This window comes from Lynx rufus, unplaced genomic scaffold (assembly GCF_022079265.1).
Source record: "Lynx rufus isolate CCGP_SWC_20201006 ecotype Redwood Valley unplaced genomic scaffold, mLynRuf1.p SCAF_12, whole genome shotgun sequence".
Classification (NCBI taxonomy): domain Eukaryota; kingdom Metazoa; phylum Chordata; class Mammalia; order Carnivora; family Felidae; genus Lynx; species Lynx rufus.
The window spans coordinates 31,756,407-31,774,977 of NW_025814826.1; the positions used below are offsets into that span (position 1 = coordinate 31,756,407).

Below are 18,571 nucleotides of genomic sequence, written 5' to 3' on the forward strand. Positions count from 1 at the left end.
TAAACATAAGATTTGGTCAGAATCTCACAAATAATTTAAAATAATGTAAATTACTGATAAATGGGAAAAGTTATGAAAGTGAATCTTGGAGCAAACCCCTAAGCTCCTAAAAATGAGGGAAAGACTTGTTCATAAAAATGACAGCGTTCAGAGGGTGATATTGACATTTAAATATAGTAGTGTCTTATTTGTGCATTCAAAAGAGCAGTCAGTATTTAAGTATGGCTATCTAACTAATTAAATTTAAATGCAAAACAAAACAGAAACCTTTCCCCAATCATTTACTTCTTACACTTTCAGCTTTCCATAGTTTGATGGGCAAGATACCAATTTTGTGTGTGAGATCTAATGAGGAAACTCACCAACTTGGCCATTAGGACATCTATAGCTAACAATTATAAGTAATATTTAGTCCCGTTTATTTCTCCATTAGCTTCTTGGTTTCAATATATTCTTCCAAAGGAACATTTTAGAAATATTTTGTCTTCTTCTGTTGGTTAGAGAGCATTTTCCTTCTTGTTTTAATTGGGTGATGAAGAAAACGATCACTATGATGTACTTAACAGACCACAGAAAATCTAACCATGAAGCTAAAATAATTGCTGACTTTTTTAATTTAATTTTTTAAGAGAGATCATGAGCAGAGAAGAGGGACAGAAGGAGAGGGGAAGGAAAGGAAGGAAGGGAAGGGAAGGGAAGGGAAGGGAAGGGAAGGGAAGGCAAGGGAGGAAGGAAGGAAGGAAGGAAGGAAGGAAGGAAGGAAGGAAGAAAGAAAGAAAGAGAGAGAAAGAGTCTTATGCAGGCTCCATGCTCAGCATGGTCTCTGACTCAGGGCTTGATCTCACCACTATGAGACTGTGACCTAAGCCTAAACCAAGAGTCTGACACTCTACCCACTAAGCCATCCAGGCACTCTCCAAATTGCTGACTTTTTATCATTTTTGCATCTTCCATAAAATGTGGGAAAAGGCAATACTAATTCCTGTCATTGCTTTGTGTCCCTATCAATATGTTCAGAAAACTCAAGCCGGTGCACTAAAGATGTAGTTTCTGGTTCTCTTGAAAGGCTTCTCTGTCAATTTTGCTGCTGTGGCCATTCATCTACCTTAAAATTCCTAAACTGAAATGGAAGAGTTATTATTATAAGTTGATATTAAGATATAATAGCCTTTAAAATACATTACCACTTTCTTAACAAATGTTACCAGTATTGGAAAATAAAAGAAGAAACAAAAAAATAAGAAGAAGAACAGAAGAACGTTCTGTAGGATCTGTGGTTGGTTTGTTCATTCCTTCTCTCTCCCTGTTTTTTCCTTCCTTCCTTTCTTCCTTGTTTCCTTCCTTCCTTCCCTCCTTTCCCTCTCTTCCCTCCCTTTCCTTCCTTCCCTCCCTTTCCTTTCCTGTCCTTTCCTTTCCTTTCCTTTCCTGTGGACTCACTTAAAAGACAGCAAATGCTGTGGCGAAAAAAGAAACACACAAAAATGAGTGCTAGCTGGTTTTTAAAGTATAATTTCTTGCTTAATTGAAGACTGGTATCAATTGAATGAATTCTAAAGTACAGGGCGATCTTCATGCCGTTGAATCCAGGGCAAGAAGTTGAGTTATATTGGTTTTTGCAATAGTTATGTGTGGAGATGGCTTATTTCACTTTGTCTGGTATCTTTGTCCCAGAATTCCTGTGAGAACTCAGACATTATTAAAATCCAGTCTGTCTATTACACATAGATGAAAAATCACAAAATCTCTACTATCAACTAGGTTTGGGGTATGTGTGTTTCATTATAAGCATCTTGGACTCAGCACCTTTCCAGCCACTTTGGGTGAAGCCCTCTTAGCTGGATTACTCACTGACTTTATACACAAAAATGCAAGAAACCTGACATTCTTGGTGGATAACTTCGATTAATTATCCCCTCTAAACTTGTCCTCCCTCATTGCATCTGTTCTAACAGGTGTCTTTGTCTTTATTATTTATGAATGGGATTATATGGCATCATAGATATTGAGTCTCTCTCTCCCTCTCCCTCTCTCCCTCTCCCTCTCCCTCTCCCTCTCTCCCTCTCCCTCTCCCTCTCCCTCTCTCCCTCTCCCTCTCCCTCTCCCTCTCTCCCTCTCCCTCTCCCTCTCTCCCTCTCCCTCTCCCTCTCCCTCTCCCTCTCCCTCTATCCCTCTCCCTCCCCCTCTCCCTCCCCTTTTCCCCCTCCCTCCCTCTTTCTGGAGCATGAATTATTGCCTAATAGGGAATTATCAAATCATATTGATTGTTTCAAGTCTCAGAGATGTTTCACCCTGAGCTAACTTGTTTCTTTCTTTGTGCCTTACACAAAAGAGGAAATAGCCCAGAAGGTCTCAGACTTGAATTGCTTCTTTGAACCACATGGAGAGCAGCCTCTTTAAGTTGAAAAATACATGAAACTTTTAACTGAAGTTTGCCCTCACTGATAAACACATGATTCTTCCTTTTTCCTTTGTGGGGGTTGCCTGCTTAGATAAATCCTTCTTTGTTGTATTGGTTTTAATGACTAATTTTTGCTTGAATTTTTTTCTCTCTTAAAAATACTCAATGCACATGATAAAAACTTCAAGTATTATAAAGTGTATATAGTTAGTTTCCTTCTACCCCCTGAAACCCAGACCTCTAGCTCAGCCCTTGAGAGGGATGTGTCTAATGCTTCCTGCCACATGGAGAAAATTTTCCATTTCTTCACTGTGGATTAAAAACTCTCATGATCTCTCCCCCATCTCTTTTCTTCATTTTTTTCTTCCTCCTCCAGGCATATACCTCTGCTCCAGCCATACCTCTGCTATCTAATTTCTTTCTTTTTAAACTTCATTGAGCTATCTTCGACATATAAAAATGAAAAATAATTAAGGTGTACAACTTGATCTTTTTTAAGTAAGCTCTACCCTCAACGTGGGGCTTGAACCACACAACTCCGAGATCAAGAGCTGAGCCAGCCTGGCACTCCTTGATGTTGTGATATATGTATACAGTGTGAAAAGATCACCACAATCAAGCTAAATAACTCATCAATCACCTCTACGTCGTAACCATTCTGTGGGGGGCGGGGGGGAGGTGACTTAATTCAAGATCTACCATCTTAGCAAATTTTGGATATATAGTACAGTATTGGTAACTATGGTCACTATGCTGTACATTTGATCTCAGGTGGTCTTTCATCTTGCATAACTGAAACTTTGTACCCTTTGAAACTTTGTGCTCCTCATTTCTTTCACCCCTGGCAACAGCCATTCTACTGTCTGCTTCCGCGAATTTGACTATTTTAGATTCCACATGTAAGTGAGATCATGCAGTGCTCGCCTGTCTCTGTCTGGCTTATTTTACTTAGCATAATGCTATCCAGCTTCCAGATGAGTCCTGGGTGTGTGCTCCTGGGGTTCTCTGCCCCTTGGGTCTTTGCTCTTGTGGGGAGTCAGTCTTCCATTCTCCTGCAAACCTTGCTCAGCCTCCCATGCCCTGTTCAGGTTTTCATTATCATTTCCTTAGATTCACCTCACATATATGTCTCCACTGCTAAACTGTAAGATCTGAGAGGGAAGTTGAGAAACGCGGACTCTGGCTCTAAACTCAGCTCAGTCATTAACTGTATCCCAGAGAAAGACAGAAAACCTCTCAGTGCCCTGGTTTTCTCAACTGCTACATTTTTTTGCACCTCATCCTTACACAAGGGCCATACTAATCTTCTCTGTATCATTCCAATTTTAGTTTGTGTGCTGAGAATGGAGCACTCAGTTGCTACATTTTTTTTTTAAACAAGTAGACAAGTGTTACAAGACTGGAGAAGAAAGCAGTAACTCATGCTGTCTCTGTGTTGTTAAAGTAGGGAGACATATCCTCTCTTCTCTATATAAATGAAAATAAATACTTCAAGTAAATATTAGTATTGTCCCCTAAGAAATAAAAGCTTAGGGGCGCCTGGGTGGCTCTGTTTGGTTAAGTGTTTAACTCTTGATTTCAGCTCAGGTCATGATCTCAAAGTTCCTGAGTTTGAGCCCCATCAGACTCCCTGCTGGCAGTCTTGAAATTCTCTCTCTCTCTCTCTCTCTCTCTCTCTCTCCAAATAAATAAACTTAAGAAATATAAGTCTAGTGGGAAAAAAAAGAATATGTTTATTGAAGTATATGAGCTAAACACTGGGAATTACAAATCTAAGTTATTAATATGAAATCTCAAGTTTCATGAAATGTTTAATGGACTCTATTGGTATTCCTTCAGGCTAAATAAAATCCTTTAAAATTTCTTAAAGTATTGTTTATAGCATGAGCTATGTCTTATGCACTCTCAAGAAGGATTATGAAGAGCTTGTGACCTTATTTGAACAGTTAAAATACTCAGTACATAATCACCAAGATGCCCTTCTAGGAAAGAATTTCATTTAAACCCAGTTAAAGTAGACTTTAATATTCATAAGAGGATAGAATTATTATCTGGATAAATCTTTCATGCAGAATGTTGTGAGAAGAATTAAATAAAGCCCAGGAGAATAATATTTTAATGGAAAAAATTTTTTTTCAAAAACTAGAAATAGAAATACTTTAACCTTTCAGGTCATGGAAATGAGCTTATAAAATCCTCAGACCACAAATATTAAGATACAGCCACAGTATAAGAAGAAATAAAAAGAATCATTAAAGTTTTTATGCAAATAACTTTGAAAACCTGGATAAAATATATTTTGAAAAATATAATTTACCAAAATTCATCCAAAAGATTAAAAAAAAAAAATCTAAGCAGATAGCTTTCCAAAGAAGAAATGGAAAACGTATACAAGTTGCTTTCGTTCTTTCAAATGTTTTCCCAGAGAATTCTATAAAACCTTTAGAGGACATAGAATTCCAATGTTATTTAAATTGTTTTAGATCATAGGAAAAAGAGGAGGTCCCTAAGTGCATTTTATGAAGCAAGTATAACATTCAATATTATAAACCATTAAGTCATCATTTGATAGTTCCAAGGAGAAATCGCATATGATCATCATGATTAATCCTGGAAAAAAGCACGGAGTTAGTATCATATTTTGTGGGAAAACTCAAGAAGCATTCCATTGGCACCAGGAAAAATTAAATAATGCCCACTGTCACATTAAGGTGTAACATTGGGCTAAAATAGGAACGATTAAGCTTTTAAGAAAGTAAAAAGAAATTAGAGGTTTGATATTAAAAGGAGTTGAGATTATCATAACTGAAAATATTATTTCATACTTAAATATTGCAATATAATTAAACTGTAAAATTACTTCAAACAAAAGAAAATTTAGTGACATAGTGGGGCACAAAATAATGATAAATCAGAGCTTTAGGTACACTACAAGAGGAGATAAAAAAACAGATTCCACTGCAATGCAATAAAAATAATAAATAAGAGAAATTAGGAGCCCCTGGGTGGCTCGTTGAGTGTCCAACTCTTCATTTCAGCTCAGGTATGATTCCTGGGTCATGGGATCCAGCCCTATGTCAGGATCCACACTGAGCATGATGCCTGCTTAAGATTCTTTCTCTCTCTCCCTTTTCGCCCCTGCTTGTGTGCTTTCTCACTCTCTCTCTCTCTCAAAAAATTAAATTAAAAATAAATAAGAACAATTAAAAAGCAATATGAAAAAGCTGTATGTGAAAACATTTTAAATACTCCTGAAGGCCCAAAATAATACATGAATACCTGAGAAAATATACCATGTTCTTTGATAGACATTTTCATCACCAGTGTCGTTTCTTTACCATGATCCAAATAAAAATGCCAACTGCTTTCTTTTCTTGTCTTTGGTTTTTTAGGTATTTTTTTAATGAAAGGGTAAGACATAGGGTAATTCTCTGGTTCATTTTGAAAAATAAACATACCTCATGCATATATCAAGGTAAATTACTCCAAATGAGTCAGTGTTTAAATGCAAAAAATAAAACAATAAAAATAATATATAAAACCTTGAGTAAACTCCTATAAAGAAGGAAAGGCCTTTCTAATTATAGACTCAAATCCTTAAGCCATAAAACAAAAGAGTGTAAAATTCAACCACATTAAAAAAATAACTTCTGCACGAGGCAAAAATATTATGAACACATAAAAACTAGGAAATATTGCTTATAATTCATATTACAAAGGAAAGGCTCACCCTTCTCTTATATAAAAATATCCTTGAAAAAAATAAGAAAATGCTAAACAAATATGAAGAAAATAGGCAGAGGGTATGTACAGACATTTCAGCATATATATATATATATATATATATATATATATGTATATATATATGCTGAATATAACCTTTAGATTTGTAAAAAGATGTTCAGCTGCACTCATAATAAGAAAAATGCTAATTCAAACATCACCACGCTTGTGGTTTCAAAACATGGCCCCAGAATTATCCAGCACTCCTCCCATGAACAGGTGCACTTTCCCTTGAGTCCAATGTCTGTAACTTTCTGACCAACAGACTCCAGCCTATATGTTGTGATGGTTTGGTAGCTTGCACTACCCGTCTCTTTCTCTGAAACCCAACCACCATGCTATGAGGAAGCACAAGTCCCCCACTGGACAGGAACCAATAGCTAGTACCAACTTGCCAGTCATGTGAGTACACCAACTTGGAACAAGACCCTTGAGCTTTAGTTGAGCTGTCCCAGCTAACACTGCATGGAGAAGAGATGAGTTGCCTTTACTAAGTTCTGCTGAAATTGAAGATTTATGAGCAAATTAAATGATTGTTTCATTTTGAGCTAATTCAGGATGATCTTTTGAAATTGGTAAGGAAGAAGGCGCCATGATACTGTGTACAGAAAACCCTAAAAACTCCACCAAAAAAATAAATAAATGAATTTATTTATTACTAAATTCAATAAATCAGGTCACAGGATACAAAATCAATATACAGAAATCCATTGCATTTTTATATACTAATAATGAAGTAGCAGAAAGATAAATTAAAAAAAATAGTCCTATTTGCAATTTTACCAAAAATAATAAAATACCTAGGAATAAATTTAACCAGGGACGTGAAAGACTTGTCCTTTGAAACTGTAAATGTTAATGAAAGAAATTGCAGATGACACAAATAAACGGAAGATGTTCCATGCTCATGGATTGGAAGAACAAATATTGTTAAAATGTCGATTCTACCCAAAGCAATCTGCAAATTCAATGGAATCCCTATCAAAATACCAATAGCTTTTTTTTTTGTACAGAACTAGGACAAATAATCCAAAAATTTGTGCGGAAACACAAAAGACCCCAAATAGCTACAGCAGTCTTGAAAAAGAAGAACAAAACTAGAAGTGTCCAGATTTCAAAATATACTACAAAGCTGTAGTAATCAAAACAGTACTGGCACAAAAATAGACACATAGATCAGTGGAACAGAAGAGAGAACCCAGAAATAAACCCACTCTTATATGGTCAATTGAATTTTGACAAAAGAGACAAGAATATGCAATGGAAAAAAGATGGTCTCTTACAAATGCTGTTGTGAAAACTGGACAGTTACATGAACAAGAATGAAACTGGACCACTTTCTTAAACCATACCCAAAAATAAACCAAAATGGATTAAAGTCCTAAATGTTAGACCTGAAACCATAAAAATCCTAGAAGAGAGGACAGGAAGTAATGTTTCTCACATCAGCTAAAGGACATTTTTCTAGATATGTCCCATGAGGCAAGAGAAACAAAACCAAAAATAAACTGTTGGGACTATATCAAAATAAAAAGCTTCTGCATGGCAAAGGAAACAACAAAACAAAAAAGCCAACCTACTGAATGGGAGAAGGTATTTGCAAATGACATATCTGATAAAGGGTTAGTATCCAAAATATATAAAGGACTTCTATAACTCCATACCCCCAAACCAAATAATCAAATTTAAAAATGGGCAGAAGACATGAACAGACATTTCTCTAAGGAAGACATCCAGATGGTCAATAGACACATGAAAAGGTGCTCAACATCATTCATCATCAGGAAAATGCAAATCAAGACTACAATGAGACATCACCTCACACCTGTGAGAATGGCTAAAATCTAAAACACAAGAAACAATAAGTGTTGGTGATGATGTAGAGAAAAAGGAACTCTGAGGCACTGTTGGCAGGAATGCAAACTGGTGCAGCCACTGTGGAAAATGGCATGGAGGTTGCTCAAAAAATTAAAAATAGAATTACCCTATGATCCAGTACATTGCACTACTGGGTATTTACTCGAAGAATACAAAAACAACAATTTGAAAGGATATATGTACCTCTATGTTTATTTAAACATTATTTACAATAGCCAAATTATGGAAGCACCCCAAGTGTCCATCAATAGATGAGTGAATAAGGAAGATGTGATATGTACACATACACACACACACACACACACACACACACACACACTACTCAGAATATTACTCAGCCATAAAAAGAATGAAATCTTGCCATATCCAACATGGATGGATCTAGAGGGTATACTATCAAGTGAAATAAGTCAGAGAAAGAAAACTACTATATGATTTCACTCATATGTGGAATTTAAGAAACAAAACAAAGAAAGAAAAAAAGAGACAAACCTAAAAACAGACCCTTAAATATAGAGAACAAACAAACACCATAGGGGAGGTGAGTGGGGGAATGGGTGAAGCAGATGATGGGGAATAAGAGTGCGCTTATCGAGATGAGCACTGAACAATGTATAGAATTATTCAATCACTATATTGTACCCTTGAACTAATGTAACACTGTATGTTAATTATACTGGAATTAAAATAAAAAATAAATATGTTAAAAAAGAGAGCTTGATAAAATAATGTCTCAAATTGAAAAAAAAAGATACTTTTCTTTCATTTTATTTTATCATCCAGAGGTTAGATATGAAAATAGCTATGGTTTGCACTTTCTTATGGAGAGCATTATAGGGATAAAGTAAAATAACAAATGGGAAGGTGTTTTGAAGACAAGTAAATGCAAAGTATTATCACAGCAATTGTAAATAAAAAAGTAAAAGAGAGCATTGTTCTGCTTATAGACGTCAGTCTGAGAACATGCATTTACAGTAAAAATGATGGAGTAAGAATACCTGCCAACATGGGATGTAGAGAAATTTCAAGAAAAGAGGAAGCAAGTGGAGGAATAGGAACTGACTGAAGGAGGAGAGAGATACCACTAGGTAGCATATAATCAAAATACAGCCAGAAAGGTTGCTGACCATCCCCACAGATCTCTGGACTGTCTCAGGGTTTGGACTTCTCACGTACATTACTTCCTCTCCAGGCCAGGAGTGAAGCACTCTTCTATAAAGATAACAATGCCCTCCAAATAAAGCCCACCCCATTCAGGCATTTAAGTGTCTGTGGTGAGATGACTGGACAAATGTCTGATAATTGACAAGTCCCACCCACATATCCAGGACTCCCAATCAGCTTTCTGTTGCCTCAGTCTAAAAAAATAGATGACTATTGAATGTCATCAATGTGGCAAGCACTCAATAAATATTTCCTAACATTTATTGCATTTGGTAAGTGTTTTAATAACAAAACCAGTAATAATATTACTATTTTCAGTTGGAAAGATGTTTTATTGTACACCAAAGTAAACAGAGTTGTGTCAATACAAATACACAAATAGAAAATAATAGAAATAATACAAGGACTAGAAAAGAATTTTTTAAAAATTCTCAATGGTATCCTTAGAACATTTCACCAGAAATTTTCATCCATTAAAAATAAAGAAAGAGAGGGGCAGAGCAATTAGAGACCTGGGAAGATGGCGGTGTAGGAGGACGCTGGGCTCACCGTGTCCTGCTGATCGCTTAGATTCCACCCACATCTGCCTAAATAACCCAGAAAACTGCCAGAAGACTAGCAGAATGGACTCTCTGGAGCCAAGCCTAGACGAGAGGCCCACGGAAGAGGGTAGGAAGGGCAGAGAGGTGGCGCGCGCTACAAAGACTGGCGGGAGGGAGCCGGGGCGGTGAAGGGGCAGCCAGCCCACCCGGCAAGGCAGAGCCCCCAAGTCTGGCTTGCAAAAGTGGAGGGGCCAGATGGAATGAGTTCTGACAGCCAGCGGGACTTAACATCTGGAATGTTATAAGTCAACAGCTCTGCTCGGAGAGCGGGAGGGCGAGAGAACACCAGGAGGGAGATTTGTTGAACTCTGGAGGACAGAGCTCAGCTTGGCGGGGAACAAAGGTGCTGGCCATCCCCATCTTCCTCTCCCATCCCCCAACTGAAATTCCAAAGGGAACGGTTCCTATCACTGAACTTGCTTGCACCACACAAACCCTCAATGCTGTGCTTCTGTGGATCCATCCCTCCAACAGGTCTGCCTCCCTCCTGGTGCTGCAGGGCCCCTCCTGCAGGGGACCACCTTCAGCAAAGGGAGCTAAGCCTGCCCCTCCCGCCCCTGTGCACCTTGTGGATCCACCCTGGCTAATAAGCCTTTGGTCAGATCCCATTGAAGCAGCACCACAAGCCTGGCAGTGTGCAAGTAGCCCGGACAGGGGCCACACCACTCCAGTGAGTCCTGCCCCTGGGAGAGGGGAAGATAAGGTACACACCAGTCTGACTGTGGCGCCAGTGGTGGGCTGGGGACAGACATCGGGTCTGACTGTGGCCCCACCCACCAATGCAAGTTATTCAAGACAGCACAGGGGAAGTTCCCTGCAGTTCTGCACCACTCCAGGGACTATCCAAAATGGCGAAACGGAAGAATTCTCCTCAAAAGAAACTCCAGGAAGTAGCAACAGCTAACGAATTGATCAAAAATGATTTAAGCAATATAATGGAACAAGAATTTAGAAAAATAGTTATAAAATTAAACGCTGGGCTTGAAAAAAGCGTAGAGGACAGCAGAGAATCTATTGCTACAGAGATCAAGGGACGAAGAAATAGTCATGAGGAGTTAATAATGCTATAAATGAGGTGCAAAATTAAATGGAGGTGGCCATAGCACGGATTGAAGAGGTAGAGGCAAGAATAGGTGAATTAGAAGATAAAATTATGGAAAAAGAGGAAGCTGAGAAAAAGCTAAAAAAAATGCAGGAGTATGAGGGGAGAATTAGAGAATTAAGTGATCCAATCAAACGGAACAATATCCGTATAATAGGAATTCCAGAAGAGGAAGAGAGAGAGAAAGGGGCTGAAGGTATACTTGAACAAATCATAGCTGAGAACTTCACTGACCTGGGGAAAGAAAAAGGCATTGAAATCCAAGAGGCACAGAGAACTCCCTTCAGACGTAACTTGAATCGATCTGCATGACATATCATAGTGAAACTGGCAAAATACAAGGATAAAGAGAAAATTCTGAAAGCAGCTTGGGATAAACAGGCTTTAACTGACAAAGGTAGACACATAAGAATAGTAGCAGACCTATCTACTGAAACTTGGCAGGCCAGAAAGGAATGGCAGGAAATCTTCAATGTGATGAACAGAAAAAATATGCAGCCGAGAATCCTTTATCCAGCAAGTCTGTCATTCAGAATAGAAGGAGAGATAAAGGTTTTCCCAAACAAAGAAAAACTGAAGGAATTCATCACGACTAAAACCAGCCCTACAAGAGATCCTAAGGGGGATTCTGTGAGTGAAATGTTGCAAGGACTACAAAGTACCAGAGACATCATTACAAGCATGAAACCTACAGACATCACAACTCTAAACCCATATCTTTCAATAATAACAATGTAAATGGACTAAATGCTCCAACCAAAAGACATAGGGTATCAGAATGGATTTAAAAAAACAAGACCCATCTATTTGCTGTCTACAAGAGACTCATTTTAGACCTGAGGACACCTTCAGATTGACAGTGAGGAGATGGAGAGCTATTTAGCATGCTACTGGAACTCAAAATAAAGCTGGAGTCGCCATACTTATATCAGACAACCTAGACTTAAAATTAAAGGCTGTAACAAGAGATGAAGAAGGGCATTATATAATAATTACAGGGTCTATCCATCAGGAAGAGCTAACAATTATAAATGTCTATTCGCCGAATATGGGAGCCCCCAAATATATAAAACAATCACAAACATAAGCAACGTTATTGATAAGAATGTGGCAATTGCAGGGGACTTTAATACCCCACTTACAACAATGGATAGATCATCTAGACACAGGATCAATAAAGAAATAAGGGCCCTGAATGATACACTGGACCAGATGGACTTGACAGATATATTTAGAACTCTGTATCCCAAAGCAACAGAATATACTTTACTCTCAAGTGCACATGGAACATTCTCCAAGATAGATCACATACTGGGTCACAAAACAGCCCTTCATAAGTATAAAAGAATTGAGATCATACCAAGCACACTTTCAGACCACGATGCTATGAAACTTGAAATCAACCACAGGAAAAAGTCTAGAAAACCTCCAAAAACATGACGTTAAAGAGCACCCTACTACAGAATGAATGGGTCAATCAGGCAATTAGAGAAGAAATTTAAAAATATATGGAAAAAATGAAAATGAAAATGAAAATACAACAATCCAAATGCTTTGGGATACAGCAAAGGCAGTCCTGAGAGGAAAATACACTGCAATCCAGACCTATGTCAAGAAACAAGAAAAACCTCAAATACGAAATCTAACAGCACACCTAAAGGAAGTAGAAGCAGAACAGCAAAGACACCCCAAACCCAGCAGAAGAAGGGAAATAATAAAGATCAGAGCAGAAATAAACAATATAGAATCTAAAAAAAATGTAGAGCAGATCAATGAAACCAAGAGTTGGTTTTTTGAAAAAATAAACAAAATTGGTAAACCTCTAGCCAGGCTTCTCAAAAAGAAAAGGGAGAGGACCCAAATAGATAAAATCATGAATGAAAATGGAATTATTACAACCAATCCTCAGAAATACAAGCAATTATCAGGGAATACTATGAAAAATTATATGCCAACAAATTGGAAAACCTGGAAGAAATGGACAAATTCCTAAGCACCCACCCACTCCCAAAACTCAAATAGGAAGAAATAGAAAAGTTGAACAGACCCATAACCAGTGAAGAAATTGAATCAGTTCTCAAAAATCTCCAAACAGATAAGAGTCCAGGACCAGATGGCTTCCCTGGGGAATTCTACCACACATTTAAAGCAGAGATAATACCTATCCTTCTCAAGCTGTTCCAAAAATAGAAAGGGAAAGAAAACATTCAGACTCATTCTATGAAGCTAGCATTACTTTGATTCCCAAACCAGAGACCCGGCAAAAAAAAGAGAACTACAGGCCAATATCCCTGATGAATGTGGATACAAAAATTCTCAACAAGATTCTAGCGAATAGAATTCAACAGCATATAAAAAGAATTATTGATCAAAAAGAATTATTGATCCCACCATGTTCAAGTAGGATTCATTCCTGGGCTGTAGGGCTGGTTCAACATTCACAAATCGATCAATGTGATACATCACATTAATAAAAGAAAAAGATAAGAACCATATGATCCTGTCAATCAATGCAGAAAAAGCATTTGACAAAATTCAGCATCCTTTCTTAATAAAAAACCTCAAGAAAGTCGGAATAGACAGAACATACTTAAACATCATAAAAGCCAATTTATGAAAAGCCCACAGCTAATATCATCCTTAATGGGGAAAAACTGAGAGCTTTCCCCCTGAGATCAGGAACACAACAGGGATGTCCACTCTCACCACTGTTTTAACATAGTGTTGGAAGTTCTAGCATCAGCAATCAGACAACAAAAGGAAACCAAAGGCATCAAATTGGCAAAGATGAAGTCAAGCTTTCACTTTTTGCAGATGACATGATATTATGCATGGAAAACCCGGTAGACTCCACCAAAAGTCTGCTAGAACTGATACATGAATTCAGCAAAGTTGCAGGATAGAAAATCGATGTACAGAAATCAGTTGCATTCTTATACACTAATAATGAAGCAACAGAAAGACAAATAAAGAAACTGACCCCATTCACAATTGCACCAGAAATCATAAAATACCTAGGAATAAACCTAACCAAAGATGTAAAAGATCTGTATGCTGAAAACTATAGAAAGCTAATGAAGGAAATTGAAGAAGATATAAAGAAATGGAAAAACATTCCATGCTCGTGGATTGGAAGAATAAATATTGTTAAAATGTCAATATTACCCAAAGCTCTCTACACATTCAATGCAATCCCAATCAAATTGCACCAGCATTCTTCTCGAAGCTAGAACAAGCAATCCTAAAATTTGTATACAACCACAAAAGACCCCGAATAGCCAAAGTAATATTGAAGAAGACCAAAGTGGGAGGCATCACAATCCCAGATTTTAGCCTCTACTACAAAGCTATAATCATCAAGACAGCATGGTATTGGCACAAAAACAGACACATAGACCAATGGAATAGAATAGAGACTCCAGAAATGGACCCACAAAAGTATGGCCAGCTAATCTTTGACAAAGCAGGAAAGAATATCCAATGGAAAAAAGACAGTCTCTTTAACAAATGGTGTTGGGAGAACTGTACAGCAACAGGCAAAAGGATGAAACTAGACCACTTTCTTACACCATTCACAAAAATAAACTCAAATGAATAAAGGACCCGAATGTGAGACAGGAAACCATCAAAACCCCAAAGGAGAAAGCAAGGAAAAACCTCTTTGACCTCAGCTGCAGCAATTTCTTACTCGACACATCTCCAAAGGCAAGGGAATTAAAAGCAAAAATGAACTATTGGGACCTCATGAAGATAAAAAATCTTCTGCACTGCAAAGGAAGCAACAAAACTAACAGGCAACTGACAAAATGGGAAAAGATATTTGCAAATGGGATATCAGACAAAGGGCTAGTATCCAAAATCTATAAAGAACTCACCAAACTCCACACCTGAAAAGCAAATAATTCAGTGAAGAAATGGGAAGAAAACATGAATAGACACTTCTCTAAAGAAGACATCCAGATGGCCAACAGGCACATGAAAAGATGCTCAATGTCGCTCCTCATCAGGGAAATACAAATCAAAACCACACTCAAATACTACCTGATGCCCATCAGAGTGGCTGAAATGAACTAATCAGAAGATTACAGATGCTGGAGAGGATGTGGAGAAACGGGAACCCTCTTGCACTGTTGGTGGGAATGCAAATTGGTGCAGCTGCTCTGGAAAACAGTGTGGAGTTCCTCAAAAAATTAAAAATAGATCTACCCTATGACTCAGCAATAGCACTGCTAGGAATTTACCCAAGGGATACAGGAGTACTGATGCATAGGGGCACTTGTGCCCCAATGTTTATAGCAGCACTTTCAACAATAGCCAAATTATGGAAAGAGCCTAAATGTCCACCAACTGATGAATGGATAAAGAAATTGTGGTTTATATATACAATGGGATACTACTTGGCAATGAGAAAGAATGAAATATGTCCTTTTGTAGCAACATGGATGGAACTGGAGAGTGTTATGCTAAGTGAAATAAGTCATACAGAGAAAGACAGATACCATATGTTTTCACTCTTATGTAGATCCTGAGAAAGTTAATAGAAGACCATGGGGGAGGGGAAGGAAAAAAAAAGTTAGGGAGGGAGCCAAACCGTAAGAGACTCTTAAAAACTGAGAATAAACTGAGGGTTGATGGTGGGTGGGAGGGAGTGGAAAGGGGGTGATGGGCATTGAGGAGGGCACCTGTTGGGATGAGCACCAGGTGTTGTATGGAAACCAATTTGACAATAAATTTCATATTAAAAAATAAAGAAAAAGAAAAAGGGAAGAAATAGTATGCTAATAATTATCTGGAAACAAGAAAGACCTGTTTGAAAATTTTTCCCACATGCACAAAAATCTATGGATCAGTAGAAATTCAAATTGAAAAAATGTTCTAGAAAGCATTGTAAAAAGATTAAGAATGATAAAATAGAGGGGGAATATTTAGTTATGGAATATCAATATATGACCTCCAACAGATAACTAATGAAATTCGTTAAAGAGAGAATAATAAAATTGAAAAGGAGAAATTATCAAAGATCAACCACAGTGGTTCTCAAGGTGTTATCCAGGGACCTCTGAGGTCCTACATTTTCTTCATATTAACCAACAAACAAACAGACATGTCTCAACAGAGTAGGAAGTCAATAGATAGCATAAAAATTGAAAAATCTAGAACTGGCTGCATAAAGTTATTTAGAGATAATAGCCTTTAGAGAATTAACTACTACAGGAAACAGGTAAATAGTTAAAGGGATTGTCTGTGGAGATGAGAGAGAGGACAGAAAAGATTAGTCAAGGAGCCTCTATTTTAAATTATACTATTTAACAGGTTCAAAGGGACATGCACCCTCATGTTTATAGCAGCATTACCAACGACAGCCAAGCTATGGAGAGAGCCCAAATGTCCATCAACTGATGAATGGATAAGGAAGGTGTGGTGTATATGTGTGTGTGTGTGTGTATACACATATATATGTGTATACACACACATATACACCACACCTTCCTTATCCATTCATATGTGTGTGTGTGTGTATATACTTATATATATACACACACATATGTATATATATAATGGAATATTACTCAGCCATCAAAAAGAATGGAACTTTGCCATTTACAACAATGTGGATGGAACTAGAGTGTATTATGCTAAGCAAAATAAGTCAATCAGAGAAAGACAAATACCATTTGATTTCACTCATATGTGGAATTTTAAAAACGAAACAGATGAACATATGGGGGGGGGGAAGACATGGGAAACAAACCATGAAAGACTCTTAAATATAGAGAACAAAATGAGGGTTGATAGAGGAAGATGGGTGGGGGATGGGTTAGATGGGTGATGGGTATTGGGAGGGCACCTGTTATGATGAGCACTGGGTGTTGTATGTAAGTGATGAATCACTGAATTATGCTCCCGAAACCAATATTGCACTGTATGTTCACTAACTAGAATTTAAATAAAAATTTGGAGAAAAAAAGAACAACAAAAAACCCCCAAATATTTGTGAAACACAGGTTAACTTTTACACTTAGGGCAACTCAAAGATTTTTATAGAAAATTAAATATTTCTTTTTTTAAAACAAAAAAAAATAAAGTTCGGTATTTAGGTAGCTCAGTTAATAGAAGGATCACAATCAAGAAGAAACTTCTCACAGTTTCACATTAAGAGGCTGAAGGTTGGTCCTTCCTAAGGCTTAGAGGTGAGAATTATTGACACCACCTTGGTCTGCAGATGGGTACTTCTGGCACATTCCCCTCTGTGCAGCTGTAAAATGAAGTCTGTGTTTGAGGAACACCGTGTGTGTTCTCTTCTTCAGTATTAAACTGCTGAGTAACTTAACTCACCACTAAATCTTTTTGTTCTAGCTTTCTTTCCTTGCTCTCTTCTCTTCAGTTCCTTGTTCTGTTATCCCATTATAACTCCTAACTCGAAACTCACCAGTGACATTTTTGTTAAGAGTTTCATGTACTTCTGAAGAAAAACACTGGAGCAGTTTGTACTGAATCAAATTCTTGGAATCTCTTGCCCTAGTTTGTACTGGAATATTTGGGGAAGTCCAGGGGTATCTCCAGAACAGCAAAGCTTTTCAGAGTGGGCTTTGTCTCCTAAAAGGAGATGTTAAGTGATGACCTTAAGTGATGGACACTCTGGAATGATGAAAGTGGAATAGAGACACCGGAGACCCTCATGCCCCTGTCCAGCCACATTGGTCCACTGTTTGGATCTATGGGTATCAGCCATCAGCTTGATATATTATAATGCCCTTAAAGGGGAAGGAAGACAAATTTCTTTTATAGAACAGCATGGGAATTGCAGTGTGACCAATCATCTTGGTGTGTAAGAATAGCCTGGGACTATCCCAGTTTTAACACTGAAAGTCCTGTATCCTGGGAAGCCTCTCAGTCCCGGCAACACTGGGATGGTTCGTCACATTATGGTTAGGATGTCTAGTGCAAAGCCACTGCCTAGAATAAAATCCCAGCTCCACCACCTACCTACTAGCTGCCTCACTTTGTCAAAATTGCTTAAGCCTACTCTTTCTCATTTGCCTTATATGAAAATGGGGATAACATTAGTACTGAACTGCTGGGGTTGTGCCAAAAAACAACTTAGTACATATAAAGAACTCAAAATGGTGCCTAGCATGTGGCAACGTGGCAAGTACTCAGTAACTATTCCCTAATATTTATTGCATTTGATAAATATTTTTAATAACAAAGCAAGTAATAAGATTACTACTTTCAACTGGAATGATGCTTTATTATGCACCAAAGTAAACAGAGTTGTGAAAATAATATTTCTTTTGGAGGTTGATAAGGCCAAATAGGCCCAATGGGTGTTTTGAGATGTCAGCTAAATCAAAGTCAAACATTCTCATGGCTAACACTATAAACTCTGCAGAAACAACTGTCAGGAGAAGCAGCACCCTTTATTCATCTGAGTTGTAGACAAAGCATCAATCAATAGGTGATATTAAAACAGCCCAATAATGAAAATTACTTTCGCATCTGATTTTAAAATGTGAGAGCATGTTCATGCCAATGGAATTGAAATGGACCTCAGGTATTTACTGTTGACAGGAGAGGTAATAAAATGTGGAATGCAGTGACACAGGGCCTGGTATCATTGAGTTTGGATTGTTCTAGTATTTA

General features: G+C 37.7%; 1 non-coding gene across 1 annotated transcript; it reads right to left on the reverse strand.

Moving 5' to 3' along the window:
- Window positions 1-3,644: 3,644 nt before the first annotated feature.
- On the reverse strand, window positions 3,645-3,750 carry LOC124507973 (U6 spliceosomal RNA). The gene has a single exon (XR_006961186.1). It is a non-coding gene; the product is annotated as a U6 spliceosomal RNA (small nuclear RNA).
- Between the last annotated feature and the right edge of the window lie 14,821 nt (window positions 3,751-18,571).